This window comes from Chiloscyllium plagiosum, chromosome 40, assembly GCF_004010195.1.
Source record: "Chiloscyllium plagiosum isolate BGI_BamShark_2017 chromosome 40, ASM401019v2, whole genome shotgun sequence".
Taxonomy (NCBI): domain Eukaryota; kingdom Metazoa; phylum Chordata; class Chondrichthyes; order Orectolobiformes; family Hemiscylliidae; genus Chiloscyllium; species Chiloscyllium plagiosum.
In genome coordinates this window covers 15,840,788-15,846,787 of record NC_057749.1, presented here as the reverse complement: position 1 = coordinate 15,846,787, position 6,000 = coordinate 15,840,788, and the positions used below count along the sequence as shown (strand labels likewise).

The 6,000-nt window shown below is 46.5% G+C and overlaps 1 protein-coding gene across 1 annotated transcript in view; it reads right to left on the bottom strand.

Moving 5' to 3' along the window:
* map1aa (microtubule-associated protein 1Aa) overlaps positions 1 to 6,000 on the bottom strand; it is a 108,359-nt gene that overhangs the window by 44,518 nt on the left and 57,841 nt on the right. The gene's annotated exons all lie outside the window — the stretch shown is intronic.

Below are 6,000 nucleotides of genomic sequence, written 5' to 3'. Positions count from 1 at the left end.
ACAAACACTAACACAGACGCAGACACACAAACATTAACACAGACACAGACTAACACACAGACACACAAACACTAACACAGACACATAAAAACTAACACACAGACATACAAACACTAACACAGACACACACACACTAACACACAGACACACAAACACTAACACAGAAAAACACAGATGCACTGAAACCTGTGGTAGTTGTGAAAGTGCTATTACAGAATTGTTATGCCCTAGAGAGAAGCCATTTAGCCCATCTTGTTGTACTGCTTCTATCACTGAGCACCAATTGCTTGCCTTTTCCCAGTAACCCTGTCTATTGATTCTCATTACACAAAAAACCAATACTCTCTTAAATGTCTCATTGAAACTGCCTCCACTACGTTCCCAGGCAGTGGCCTCCACACCCTGACCACTCGCTGAGTGAAAAAAGTATCTCTCACAGCATCCTTGCTTTGTTTTGCAGCACTATTGAAATGTAAGTCTTTCTTAGATCAACTGTTTACTGATCGGTCCATACATTCCCAGTCCCCCTCTCCTGAAACAGATGGAGGCTGAGTGTCAAACCCAGCTCCCCATGCAGCCCGTGAACAGTCCACAGTCAGTGCTCGATACCCTGCCTTGTAGGCAGGGCATCCTGGGGAGAGGAGATGGTGGTGTCGTGGTAATGTCACTTGGACTGGGAATCCAGTGGTCAGCGGATGAGAGTTCAAACCCCATAATTTAAACTCAGTTCATTAAAATCTAGAAATGGAAGTTAGTCCCAGTGATGGTGACTGTACAAGTGTCAATAATTATTATAAAAATTCATCTGATTGACCAATAGGCTTCAGGGAATGAAATCTGCTTTCTTTACCTGTTCTGATCTAAACGTGAGTCCAAACCCAGATTGACGTAGATGATTCCTAACAGGCCTCTGAAATGGGTCAGGAAAGCCATTCAGTCCCAGGACTGAGCTAATAAACACCAGTAATACCCACAGCCCACAAAACTTTACAGGGAAAACAATGTCAAAGGGGAGGATCAGCAAAGAATGAGTTGTCAGAATGAGCAGCATGAAGAGAGAGGAAAGAAAATGATTGCGGGTGAAGGCAAGTGGGCCAAGCCACAAATCTGACTTTTATGAGGAGTGTAACAGGGGAACAGAGCATCCAATTATTCAGTAAGATCTTAGCAAACCTGGCTTTGTTATCCCCAGTGCAATTAAAAAGAAGTTAACATGTCATTACACAGACAATGCTACAATTTCACTTCTGAATGATTCACAGGGTGACTCAGCAAGACTAAAGGGACAATTCACATCATCCATCTCTGCAAGAGAACATTCAACATTGGGCTGTCAAGCTGCAACCCCCACCTCCCCAGATTTGTACTGGTGGTCTCTGTGGATTGGAGAATAGTCTCATGGCTGCCCGTAGAGGAGCATTTTTAAACACTTAATTCTGAAATATTCAGAAGTTACTCCGATGAAAATATGCTTGACTGGGAGTTGGGTCCACACTGACCCTTCAAAGAATATCCTACCCTTTTCCTGTTACCCTGCAACTTCCCATTGCTAACCCACCCAACCTGTGCACCTCTGGACACAATGGGGCAATTTAGCACGGCCAATCCACCAAACCTGCACATCATTGAATTGTGGGAGGATGCCAGAGCACTCAGAGGAAATCCATGCAGACACGGGGAGAATGTGCAACCATCACACAGATGGTTGCCAGAGGCTGGAATCGAACCTGGGTACCTGGTCCTGTGAGGCCCTTCAGTAAGACAACCAGTGGTGGCAACTAGGGATTGCTGCTATTTGTCCTGGTCTGTGTCTTAACCACATCCCATAAATTCTAAGCTGTCTGTTTGAAGTAATTGGGCAATAACACCATGACTTGAGAACTCCACAAAGAGTTCTCCACATTATATCAAAGGAAAGATAATACTGGTACAGGAGGCAGCCCAGAGAAAGTTCACTGGGTTGATTCCATGGTATGGAGGGACTGCCTTATGACGAAATGTTGAGGAGGTTGACTCTGTACCCATTGGGGTTTGGATGAATGAAAGACGACCCTACTGAAAGGCAAGATTCTTCGAGGACTTGTCAGAATAGATGCAGAAAGGCTGTTTTCCCTTTGTGGAAGAGTCTGGACCAGAGAATATCATCTCAGAATTAGAGGTTGTACATTTAAGACAGAGATGAGGAGGAATTTCTTATCTTGGAGGGTGGTGAATCTGTGGAGGTGGTTGGAGAAGTTGGACCATTGAGTACATTCAAGGCTGAGATAGCCAGATGTTTAATCAGTAAGGGAATCCAGGGTTATGGGGATAAGGCAGGATGGTGGAGTTGAGGATTATCAGGTCAGTCATGCTCTCATTGAATGGCAGACTTGATGGGCTGAATGCTCTACTTCTGGTCCTACATCTGATGGTCTTCTGGTTTTGGAGCTCCGGTCAATAGGTCAAGATATTACAACTCCAACCAATGGCTTAGGGGCCTGCCAGAAATCTAAATCTTCCCTTTGTTGCTCTCACCAATCTTTCAACAAGGGAAAGGAAAACCAGTAAAAATGGCAAATGAGACATACTGGTTCAGGTGGTCTTGTATATGTCAAAATGGAGCTCCAGTACAACCAGTGTGATTGGTTCCAAGTATTACTGGTTCACTGCTTTTTTTCCCCTCAGGAGCTAACACACCAGTAGTGTTACTGGTGTGGTAGTAACCAACTTTATGGGCAGGAAAGTGAAGTTGTGGATTACCAGATCAACATGAATCAAATGGTGGGACACACTCGATGGGCTGAATGGTCTACACCAAGAAACTGTCCTTATCTTTTGTGTTACATCTGCCTTCTGAATGGCAATTAGGGACAGGGAATAAATGCTGGCCCAGCCAGTAACTCCCACACCCCAAGATCAAGTTCAAAGTATGTCAAAGAGTCACAGAAACTCAGAATTACAGTAGAATTCAGAAATGGAGTTGCTATTTCTCAGTGGATGTAGTCTTGCCCCGCCCACAGCCCCCCAGCATTGGTTCCTGGACAGGTCCATCACAGACCACCTGACAGTCAGGAAGACATGAGAACGTGCCTGATTGGATAATTCTAGGCTCTCAGACAACAACTTTTCATGACCAGGAAAAAAGTTTGAGCAATTAATTCAAAGCAAAACACACTGATTTATAACTCCACCATGATTGTTCTCTCAGGGTTTGTTGATCGTTTATCTTTAATTCCTGACCCTCTGACAGTGCAGCACTGCCTCAGCACTGACCCTCCAACAGTGTGGCGTTCCCTCAGCACTGACCCTCCAACAGTGTGGCACTTTCTCAGCACTGACCCTCCAACAGTGTGGCACTTTCTCAGCACTGACACCCTGACAGTGCAGCACTCCCTCATATGACCCTCCGACAGTGCCCGTTCCCTCAATACTGACCCTCCGACAGTGCGGCACTCCCTCAGCACTGACCCTCTGACAGTGCAGCACTCCCTCATATGATCCTCCAACAGTGCCCGTTCCCTCAGTACTGACCCTCCGACAGTGTGGCACTCCCTCAGCACTGACCCTATGACAGTGCAGCACTCCCTCATATGACCCTCCGACAGTGCCCGTTCCCTCAGCACTGACCCTCTGACAGTGTAGCACTCCCTCAACACTGACTCTGACAGTGCAGCGCTCCCTCAGCACTGACCCTCCGACAGTGTGGCACTCCCTCAGCACTGACCCTTTGACAATATGGCACTCCCTCAGTACTACAAGGGAGCATCAGCCTAGATTTTGTGCCCTGTGTGGGGTTAGCCACAGATTAGAGACAAATGCAGAGTACAGACAGAATCCCAGAGGAAAGTCAGGAGATAAACCCACAGGAAGAAGCAGTGCTGCAGAATGCTCACTGGACCAGGATCATTAACTCTCTCTGCCCGGATGCTGCCAGACCTGCTGCATATCTCAAGCTATTTCTGTTTCTGCTAAGGCAGCTGGGAAGGAAATGATGAGAGAGATTGGGAATGAGAGATACAGATGGAGAATGTGAGAGAGAAAAATATATAAGAGGGGTGGAGCTGTAATCTAATGGAAGGACTGAGTTGCTTTTTCTCTAATATCTCCCCAATCAGTTTGGGGTTGACGCAGAGTACCTAATCTCTCCTTGTCTCACAATGTACAATTCTGCTGCAGTGAACAGTAATGAGGATTGGGGACTGCTCCTGATCCAGATGCTGAAGCTGTCCCCAATCAATCAATCAAACCCAGCGCTGCAGCTAAATCTGGATACAATGCAAATATTTTAAGAGATTAAAAAAAATCACCTACTTTCCCAGAACAAAACATCACAACAGGAGAGGCTGTGTGACGGAGATAAGAAAAATTATTGTTGGCTGTTAGAAAAGGTGCAAGATTCTAAAAAAGATGTTAAAACTTAGAAGATAAGAAGCTAATCCAGGTCGAGGGCTCAGGATTGGTTGAGGCTCCATAATGGTGAGGCTGCCTGAGCTGGGGTTAGACTCTCCTCATTCCTAGAGGCCCTGGGCCTACAGCATATACACTGCCCAACACTGCCTCCATCCCCTGGAAGTCCCTCTCCAACATGTTGAAGATCAAAGGAAGTGAGGTTGGGGAGGGGGGAGATGTGGGAAGGGCTGCTGCGAGGTGAATGTGAGGACGAGGGTGAGAGATTCAGACCCACTACCCCAGGCGTCTGGGAGTTCAGAAAACATTCTGTACACTGGGCAGCGAGCCAGGAGCAGAAAATGGCAGCAGGTCTATTTGAGCTGAGTCACAGTGAGACAGAGGCAGAGGGTGAGTGGTGCCCTAACTGGCAGTCAGAGAAAGGACAAACTTGCTCGTTATATCTCACTATTCTGTTAGTAAGCACACTGCCTGGGTAAGAATCCTTCTGCAGCTTAGTTCATAAATAGGCTGCTTTTTAAAAGAATACGATTTTCTCTTTGTCACTGACACTTATTGTCAATCCCTAGTTTATAGAATCATATGCTGCAGAGGAGTCCATTTGGCCCATTGATCCCCATGTCAGCTCATTATAAGAGCTGTTTCAGTTGGACAGGTCTGCTTTCTGGCCAGATCCTTATACAGTACATTATTCCTCTTCAAGTATCGATTTAATTGTTATTGCAAGTTGCTCAGCTGATTCCATCCTATTTTCATTCATTCATTGGATGTGGGTGTTACTGACCCAGCCAGCATTTATTGCCCTTGAGAAGGTGAGTGTGAGCTGCTGCTACAGTCCGTGTGCTGTGAGTTCACCCACAATGCCCTTAGGGAGGGAATTCCAGGATTCTGACCCAGTGACAGTGAAGGAACTGTGATATATTTCCAAGTCAGGATGATGAGGGGCTTGGAGGGGAACTCGCAGGGGGTGGTGTTCTGCTGCCCTTCTCGATGGTGTGTTTTGGATCTTAACAACCCTCTTTGTGAATAAGAGTTCTTCACATTGCCCCTTGTTGTCCTTTGCTCATCAGTTAAAATCTATAAACTCTGCTTATTCCCTGAGGACACAGCTTCTCCCATTGTCTTTTTTTCATGTGACAGGGAATACCCTTAGACTTTTCACGCACCTCCAACCCCTCACTCCTGGCAGCATGCCCAGCATCTCCTATGCTGTCACTCTGTGGTCTTCAGTGCAATGTCCAGGATGTGAACATCATTCTTCAGCTGCGGCCCAAAGCAGAGACTTGTAAAGGTTTTGTATTTTATGATCATCTTTAGCCAGGAAGTAAAGTGGAAGCTGACAGGTGCAGCCCACCTTGTGAAGCTGTGCCTCTGATAGAGTGAGGGATGGAGAACCAGGACCATCCCCAAGCAATGGGGAAGGACGGCTCAGTCTACAACTGATTGGTAGAATTCCTACAGAGCAGAAGCAGGCCATTCAGCCCATCGAGTCCACATTGACTGTGTGAGAGGCATCCCAGCCCTGACCCCCCCCCATAAGCCTGCATATCCCATGGCCAATCCACCCTAACCTGCACATCTCTGGACATTGTAGACAATTTCCCATGGCCAGTC